The 9958-nt window shown below is 51.8% G+C and overlaps 1 pseudogene; it reads left to right on the top strand.

The window, feature by feature from the left end:
* Positions 1–2030, top strand: part of LOC119280084 — a 15413-nt pseudogene extending 13383 nt beyond the window's left edge.
* The last annotated feature ends 7928 nt before the right edge of the window (positions 2031–9958 follow it).

Genomic DNA, 9958 nt, shown 5'->3' with positions numbered 1-9958 from the left:
GGTGGTATTCTCCGGCTTTATTGATGACGTGGTCAAGAAAAAATCCAGCCAATTCCTCTTGAATTGCTCGCATGCGATCTTCTGGTAGGATTTCGTTCTGCATCTCCCATATCTAATTTGAATAAGGGGGTCAATACATATATATGAATGAAACACAACAGAAATGATGGTAATAAAATAAACTTGTGAATATTTTTGCTTATGCACTACATATTGTCTTTTAGAGTAGCCCCACCTATTCTTGGTGGTCGCATTGTAGATGAACTCACAGACGTAGTATCCACAGTAATTATTCCCGGATTCCTGCCACAAGCACTTTACGAGAAATAGAGGTCAATCAAACTGATAATGAAGCATTATAAATGGCATTGAAGCATTATAAATGGCATTGATGAAAGTATCTAGAATCAACGGGAGATGCGCGGAACTAGCTAGCTAGTAGTACTTACTTTCGGGTATTTCCATCGCAGATTCCGCCGCAATGAAGTAACTTGTGCGGTGAATACTTTTCAAACCCTGCAAGACAAAGAAAACAATTACTTCATATCGTGAAATGAACAAAGTTGCTGATATGGTGCGATAATGATTGATTCAACTTACTTCTCGAGCATCTTAGACATGTCCGCATAGTCCTCGGTATCTTTTCGTCTCGAGTCTAAGATGTTTACTAGTCCCTGCTCAAGCTCGATCTCTAGGAGAATATAGTGGAACCTGCGCACGCATGCATAACTCATCATTTACATTAATTACTATAACCTCGAGTAATAATTAAGGGAAACCCAATATGCACAATACAGTAACACTCACTTGAAGTTGTAAGGAAAGAGTATTGTATCTTTGTTTTGATTTATTACCAACGATCATAGCAAGTTGTCCTCGGTTTCTTTGGCATGAAATGTAACCGTAAATTCATATATGAGATTTATGTTAACGAACCTAATATCATACATTTCAGCTTTTCTGCATTCGACGATCTTCAATCTGCATAATATAGTGAGGTTAATTATATATACATGCAATGAAAGTGCTGAGCTATATATAGAGACTTAATGACAAAAGTTGTACTTACAGACAGTAGCAAGTGACCATTAATTTATCGAAAGCCTTTAGATTGAAAAACTGGAAGAACTCCTCAAATGGAACAGACAACCCCTCAATTCCAACGAGGCCGTGCTGATCCTCTTTAACTTTTAGCGTCAAAGTATCGATTTTCTCCCCAGCTGACTGCTTTCTGCAGGTTTCCATGTGCCAATCATGGAATCTTTGCATCATCGTTGTTAGAGTAGTTCCATCTTTGACGAGATGCTTCTCGTACTCCTATTTGAATTTGTCCACCTACATTATATCAAAATGTGCATCATTGTAATCTCCAGGATTGGTACCGATATCGCTAGACACCTTGAGCAGGGGGCACGATTGGTTCGCTTGTTCGCTGAGCTGGGGAATTTTTTTCCCAGTTCTTCGTTATTGTAACCTTTTGTCACTGCAAGTACTTCCCGACCGCTTCGCTTCCTTATGTGTCTTTTCAGTAATGCACTCATAGTTGGTTTGCGGTGGAGACGGTGGTGGTCGCTGTAGGGCATCCAAAGTGTGCTTCGCTTTCACCAGATCTATCTTCTCCTCCGGAGGTGGACGTCTCTTAGCTCTTTGTGTTTTGAAATAGTCCTTCACTTGGGCTTGACAGATCTCCTTGTTTTTCTGTGCGGTCATCTCGTATGGTAACTTCTCTGGAGTCTTGAGAGATGGACCGAATTTGTATTGCCTCCCGCCTCTGGCTGCACTGCTAGACGCCGGAGCAGGCCGAGCGGCTGTGGTTGTCTTCGTCCGTTGCTTATGAGGCGGAGGAGAAGGACTACGATGCGCCGGATCAGCCGGAGTGGTGGTGGGTCTCTTCCTCCCTTGCCGATGAGGCAGAGAAGGAGGAGGCTGGCTGGTCGGGCACGCCGGTGCAGGCGAAGAAGAAGGCAGAGTGCCACCACGCGCTGGGGAAGGAGGCGGAGTGCCACCACGTGCCAGAGAAGGAGGCATAGTGCCCTGATCACTCACCTGAGGAGGAGGCGGAGTGCCCTGACTCGCCGGAGGAGGAGGAGGAGGCGGAGGCATCCAGTTCGGAAGGTTGATGAGCTCCTTCCGCCATAGGCAGGGAGTCTTGAGAGCAGAACCCAGCCAAGTCTCCCCTTCACCGGTAGGGTGGTCAAGCATGAGCTCCTCAAATCCCTCCCTTATTTCGTCCACCGTCACCCTAGCATATCCTTCTGGAATTGGACGGCAGTGAAAAGTTGCGCTGGGTTTAGGAGGTCGAACAGAGACGACAACCACATTGACTTTATAGTTATGCCATAGCGTCATAAGGTGGCAATGTTGAGACTGCGTGATAGCATCCACGGGGTAGCTAGTAGGAGCCGTGAAGACAGGCTCCAACTGAAGCAGCTTGGTGGAAGCCACACTGCTTCTCCGCTGAGATGGCGAGGTAGCTTCGGGGGTAGGTTTGGCAGGTCGCTTGCTTTGAACTGCATCTCATTCCTCTAGCTTCCGTACCCTTGCGTGCAGCTCCCGCAGTTCGCTCTGCTCCACTTTCCTCCTCCTCTCTTGGCATTTGTAACCGCCTGCCTCCGGAAACCCAGCCTTCCACGGAATGGAACCTAGCATGCCTCGTGTCCGTCCAGTGTGCTCAGGATTCCGGAGGGCCATTGTGAGCTCGTCCTTCTCTCTGTCTGGAACGAATGTCCCTTCCTGCGCTGCAGAGATATAGTGTTGAAGCTTCGTGAAAGGTATTCGCAGTTGCTCGCGCGTCCAAACGCACTTCCCTGTTACAGGGTCCAAGGTTCCGCCAACCCCGAAGAACAAAGTCCGGCAATGGTCTGGCCAGTTCAATGTCACTGGTTCGACCCCTTTATCAAGCAGGTTGTTCTCAGCCTTGGCCCACAATGGCCGGGCTTTGAGGTAGCCACCTGACACCGTGTGATGGTGATGCTCTTTCTTCGCATCATTTATCTTGTTTATCGCTGACATCTTCTTACTCCTCTTCGATGTCTTATTGGCTGCAAATGCGTCCCATTGATCTCTGAGCTTCTCGTACGGGCCAATGAATTCTGGTGTCTTTTCTTTATCGACAAACTTTGCTTTCAGGTCATTCTTCCACTTCCTGAATAGATCTGCCATCTTCTTGAGAACAAAGGACTTGATTAATGGCTCTATAACTGGATTCTCCGGATCCTCCTCTTCCGCTAGGGTGAAATTTACCTTCAGCGCTTTCCAAAGATCCTGTTTCTGTCTATCTTTGACAAAATAAACTTGAAGCTCTTCATCCTTAGGCTGATTCCATAGCTCGATGCTGGTCGGGATCATGTCCCTAACAAGAACCCCACACTGAGCAGTAAATGTGTCCTTGGTCCAGAGGGGGTTCAATCGGTTGGCCATCGCGTGAGATTGTTGTGATTGTGAACCTTTCATCCGAGCGCAACTTTTTCTTCGGGCCTCGTCTCTTTACCGAAGTTGTGCTCGATCCGGAGGGCTAGAAAAAAGAAGAAAGATGAGAGTTAATATGTGTAGACCCCAAAACAATGAATACATCAATTAGCTAGTCAGCACAGGCTTAATTAATATATATACCTGGCCGGACTCTGTTCGGTCATCGGAGCCGTCATCAGGATCTCCTTCTAGCACCGGCATTCGATCACCGGTCACAGTCTCCTCCGTTGTTCGATAACCGTAGTCTTCTTCTTCACCCTCTCCTTCCAGACCATGGGTTTCGTTGAGATACGACATGGCATCACCTCCGGCTGCGATTATGTCCCCCAACACACATTCTGCTTCCTCGTCTCGGTCGTGCTCTATAGTTTCTGCAAATATTACAACATGGCGATTATTATACAAACATGACAGAAGGATATATTAGTGGCAAACGTAGACCTAGCTATAGCTATTCACAACAAGGAAATATACTAATTAATGGCCTCAACGCTTCTCTAGGGGTTTGGGATGGCCTCGGCAACGCTTAAAGGGTTCGGGGTGGCCTCGACGACAACGCTCTTTTAACTTGGTAAAGGAGGGGGTATATCGACAACGACGACATACATACATGAAAAAAAAATGTTATCGGGGAGGGGGTATATCGACCCCCCCTCATGTCGAAGTTATCGAGGAGGGGGTATCGACCCCCCCCCCATGTTGAAGATATGTCGATTTCCCGAGAGAGTTGGGAACCGGAGGGGGACTCCCTCCCCCCTCATGTCTGATGAGTTTTTACTACCTCTCTCCCATGAAACATTCATCGAACAAACTTAATACGAATTTTAACACTAATTTGAATAGTTTGAATTTGAATTTTTGGAAATTTGTGTGAATCACTAGTTTTTGAATAGATTTACTATAAAAATAGATTTTTGAGTCATTCTTTTTTCTGCTATTTAATATTACTGTGTTTTACCATTATATTCAAAAACATATTTGTTATTTTAGTTTCTAAGAAAAAATTCTTTATAATAATTATTTTTTGCTATTATAGTTTCTAACAAAAAATTTCTTTATGAAAATTCTTTTTTCTTTTAATGTTTTGAACAGAAAATACTTTGATAATTTTAGTTGCATAAATTTAATATAATTTTAGTTTCAATAATACTAGAGGTTTTATAAAAGTTTATTAATGTTTTTTCTGTTTCTACTTATTTATTAAAGTTTTTCTGTTTTTAATTATTTATTTTATTTTGTTTCTACTTTTTTTGCTTTTTTATTTATTTTATGAAAATTCTATTTTGCTTTTAATGTTTTACACACAAAAGCCCTCTCCCCTAGCTGGTTCATTGGTCTCGGTTCGTGGCTTGAACCGGTACTAAAGACAACCCTTTGGTCCCGGCTCAGGCCACTAACCGAGGCCAATGGTGGTGGGCCAGGAGCGAGGCCCATTAGTCCCAGTTCGTCCCGCCAACCGGGACAAATGGGGCGAGACGAACCGGGAACAATGCCCCACGAGGCCCGGCATGCCCCCTGGCCTCACGAAATGGGACCAATGGGCCCATGGATCCCGGTTCGTGACTGAACAGGGACTAATGGGCTTATCTGACCCGAACGTATGCCCTGTTTTCTACTAGTGGATGAAGATTTCCCAGCTGTCATCGATAAGGTCAGGCCGGCTCTAGTATGGGAGTGTGGCAACAGTGGTGCGTCGGTGGCTCGTTCTAGCGGCAGCATTCATCGTTTGGCTGTCCATGGATCTCGATATAATTTGTATTATGTTTGGGATGCTTTTTACTTCCAGCGAATCTTTGTCATAGATCTGGTATTTTTGCAAACATGACATGAATTAATTTTATATGTGAGCATTATCGTGTGCTAAAAATACATGACTTTATTTTGTTTTTATAAAGTATATCATCATGAAGTTTTGTTGGATGTATATGTAATTTTTTTTCTTAGAATTTGTTGAAACATCAAAAGTAAAATTTAAAGTTTCCTGGTGCACGCGACTTATTATATAGGACTCACAAAGGGCGTGTTTGGTTGCCTGTGTGAGGTCCAACCAGGCCCGCGCGGAAAGGATTCGGCCTGTTTGGTAGCCTGCATACACTATTGGGCCTTCATCACATGCTTCTTAAAGCACCTCGGGGCCTGGCTCACTGGAAACGCATGAATCGGCAGTTTCTCCAGGGTCAGGCCCGAGCGGTGCACGTGGGCGGGCGCGGCTGCATGCGCGCGGCCACGCTCGAGAAGCCGCGTTGCTTCCCGAAGCACCAGCGGTTATTAGCCTCACCGCCCCTCACCGCTCCCTCTCCCCACTCTTCCCCACTCTCCCCACTCTCATCGGCGGCGGTGGATCGGAGCAGAGGAAGAAACCACCAGACTCCATCACCGGTGGCGGCAGATCGGAGCAGAGGAAGAAGACCACCGGACTCCCCAATGGCGGTAAGCACTTCTCTCTCTTCCACATGAACGCTAAATTCGATCCACGGCGGACGGGAATGGGGAATAGAGGAAGCTAAGAATAGGGGTAAATCATACTAGTTCATAGCAGTTCATACATGCAAGATCGGTAGATTTAGGGATTGGGGGATAGGGGAATAGGGGGAAAGGGGTTACAGAACAGACACCGGCTGACCGCGGCGGCCGTCACCGGCATGCGGAGCGGCTGGTCGAGCCGTTGGCCTTCATCTTCTTCTTCATCGCCGTGCGGGCCGGTGGGTCGCCCTCGTCGTCCTCCGCGGAGTCGAGGTCATTCTGCCAGGTAGGAGGAATGGCTCCGGCGCCCTACCTGGCATGTGCACCGCCTTTTCTTCCTCCTCCTTAGGCTCCCCGCCAATGACCGCCGGCGGCGCGATACCCGTCTCCCAGTATACTGCGGCACGGCGGTCATTAGGAGCAAAGTAGGTCTTGTACTTGCGCCACTTCTTCCTCTGTTTAGGGTCGTCGGAGATGGCCTGATTCATGGCCCAGCGAAGGATGTCAACTGCCATCGCGCCCTTCGCTGGGTCAGGAATCAGCGTCTTCAGCTCATCTTGAGTGGCCTTCATGAGCACGACATTGGATCCGTTCTGCAAAGTTCGAGCACACCTCCATGGTGTTCTCAAACTTGGTCCGGTCACCAGCCGTCCACCCGAGGAATAAGGCCCTCCAGCCAATACCCCAAGGGAAGGGGTTGCCGTTGGAGCTGGAGCTAGAGCTCATGACGATGGGGAGGAGGAACGTTGGCAGTGTGAGAAGAGAGGGGGTGGGTAAATAGTGGTGGGCAGGGTGAGTAAATATAGGGGGGGTGGAGTGGAGGAGAAGAGTGACAGTCATGCCGTTTTAACTACAAGCTCTTGAATTAGCCATGAACTCTATGCAATGCCTGACTCCATGACTTGTGTGCAGATCGAGGCTAGCAATGAGATGGGCACGGAGGTGCTCCCGGCCGTTGACAGCAAGGGCAAGCAGCCCCTTCACCCAATGCCTGACGAGGTTGAGCTGTCGCCCACCGCCGAGGAAGACCCGAAGACGCCTGAGGGTGGCGACGACGAGGGCATGGAGGCTCCCCCCAGCAACAAGCGTCGCAACTACGACCACTACCATCAAGAGGATGACCCAACTCACTTCTGCAAGGTCATCCTTGCACCGAAACTTGAGTGCATCCCCATGCCCCTGGACTTCACCAAGCACTTCGTCGCGGTGCCGACGGAGTTCAAGCTCAGGAACAACACCGACTGCTCCTGGAAAGTGACAGTCAAGTTGATGAACGACAGGGTGACCCAGGATCAGGGTTGGACCACCTACGCAGCAGTTCATCAGATCAAGATCGGCTACATGGTGACGTTCAAGCTCCTCACTCCCGACACCCTCAAGGTCAACATCTTTGACGATGATGGCATTGAGGTCGTCAACAAGTGTGGGAAGCACGACGAAGCTTTCGCCGCCAAGGAGTAGGGCCGGGGCCTCCATAAGTACTATAGAGTCTGCTATGGTTTATGCGTAGAACTGTTATGAACGGTCGTACTGCTTATATCTGAATTATTTAGTTGATGCTCTGTTTATACTCTGTTGTGCTTATGATGTGTGCTGCCGAAGTGTGGTGGTAACCTCACCAACTAGTCAAAGAGGTTACCACACATCAGGCCTTGCATACAACCAAACACCATGCCTTGGGTTTGTGGACTAAGGGCATCTCCAGCCGTTGGCCCCCCAGGAGGAGCAAAAAATCGCCCCCTGGGGGCGCACCGGCGCTAAACCGCACACTGGGGGCGTGATGCCCCCCAGTCGCGGCGCCCACGATTAGTCAAAAAAGTCAAATACGGCGCAAAAACGACTCAAATTTAACGCAAACATCGGCGAGTTCATTCAAACTTAAACATATTTTACAAAAAAAGAAAAAAAAATACCGCGGGCTACCCCCGCCGCCCGCCCACGCGGTTCTACATGCCGAGGAGGCTATAGAACCACGTGTAGTCACCGCCGTCGTCGTCATCGTTGTCGTCGTCACCGCTCCCGCCTCCGCCTCCGCCGTCCTTGCTGCATCCCTCCCCCTGTTGGCGCGGCGGGTTGGACGGTACGGGGGCGGCGTCGTCGTCGTCGTCGTCGCTGTCGAGGACCACGACGTCGTGCTCGTCCTCGCGCCCACGCTTGCGGGCGGCGATCTCCTCCAGGGCCCGGCGCTGCCGGACCATCTCGTCGCGGAGGTAGTCGTCCCGCGCCCACCGCATGGCGTCCTCGTCGGAGAAGCCGCGCCGGGCTATCTCCTCGTACTCCTCGGGGAGGCCGGGCTCCGGCTTGGGCTCGACGAGGACGAAGCGGCCGGTGGGTGGAGAGGCGTTGGCGCCGATGCGAACGCCGGAGCTGCGGGTGCGCGCGCTGACCGGCGTGTCCTGGGGCTCCGGCTTAACGGGGCGGAGGCAGGGCAAGCCGCCGGACGAGGAGGAGGACCCCCCGGTTTCCATGCGCCTCGGGGTCCAGGAGCTTCCTCGGCGGCGTGAGAAGGAAGGGGGAGCGGGGTACTCGAGGCGCGGCGTGTTGCCGCCGTCGATGTACTCGAGGACGGCCTCCAATGTGCGCCCGGGCACGCCCCATCACCGACGCCGGCCGGCGGCGTTGAGCCTGCCGGAGGGCACGATGCCGTTGGTGGCCTCGAGCTGCTGGCGTGACGGCGGCGGAAGTAAGGTTCCCAGAGCGGGCTGTCGGGGACGTACCGTGGCCCCTCCCTCGCCGCACGCGGCAGGTTCGAGCGGATGCGTGCGATCTCCGCACGCCGCGCCGCGCCGGTGGGTACCGGGGGCACCGGCACGCCGCCCGCGCTGATCCTCCACGCCCCGGGCACCTGCATGTCCGGCGGGACCGGGTACTCGGCCTCGTAAAGGAGGCGAGCCTCGTCTTCATGAAGATGGCGTCGGCCGAAGCCGTTCGCCGCCGCGCCGTCGCCTGGGAAGCGCTCGGCCATGGGTGTGAACTGGAGACGGCGAAAGAGAGGAGAGGGAGGAACGACGGCGGCGGGAGAGTGTGAGTCGCCGAGTGCGCCGGGGCGCGTCATATATAGGCCGAGGCGCGCGTGCCACCGTGTGTACGCGTGGCGGGCGAGGGAGGGCGAGGGACGCACGTCGTCCGGTCTTCACTGCACCGCCCGTGAGGCATCAATGGTGCAGGCTGACTGGCGCGGCAGTGCGCGGCAGCTTTGGCATTGATTCGCCGCGGGAAACGAGGCGATGAGGATGACGAAGGGCCGAGAAGAGAGCCGTGTCGCTGACGCGGCGGGCCCGCGGCTTTTTCGCGCCAAAACAGTTCGCCCGGCGCCCCCGGGCGCCCCCCAGCGCGCCGGGTTCGGGCTGGGTCCGCGGCGCTGTTTTCGGCCCAAGCCGGCGAAAATCGGGCTCCTGGGGGCGCGACTGGGCCGTTTTTTCGACGCCGGCGCGAAAAAACGCCTGGGGAGGCCTTCCTGGGGGCGCGGCTGGAGATGCCCTAACATGCAGGCAACCAAACACCAGACAGTGTGGTTCAGCCCATACAGGTAAGAGGGCATGCAGGCAACCAAACAACATGCATATGATGCATTTGAGACTGCATTTGCTTAGTCAGATTGGGTGAAGAAGGGTATGCAATGCAGTCAATGTAGCAAACGGCAACCAAACACGCCCAAAGTGACTTTGGGCTGCATGTGTGGAGCGAGCGCGCACGCTAGAAGCTACTACCAGCTCAACCTTATTTACTTTGCCTTATCTAGTAAGCCACCGCAGCCTAGACATTTTTGGGGTTTTCTCCGCCAGCGCCAGCCGCCAGGTCGTCTCTGAGCTCGAGTCCGGGGACTCCGCCCAGTCTGCCTCCACCGCGTCCGCAGCCGGCCGGCACTCCGCTACAGAGGCAGCCGTTGACCAGTCTGTCCAGCCGACGACAGGAGAATAGGTCAGTCTTGTGCTATTTTTATCCGATGCGAGCAGAGATTTCTTACTCCTGCTCAACTAATCAGTTGGAGGTTGGATCATGAATGTCTTTTTAGATATGGATT

This window comes from Triticum dicoccoides, chromosome 3B, assembly GCF_002162155.2.
Source record: "Triticum dicoccoides isolate Atlit2015 ecotype Zavitan chromosome 3B, WEW_v2.0, whole genome shotgun sequence".
NCBI lineage: Eukaryota > Viridiplantae > Streptophyta > Magnoliopsida > Poales > Poaceae > Triticum > Triticum dicoccoides.
This window is presented reverse-complemented; position numbering and strand designations above follow the sequence as displayed.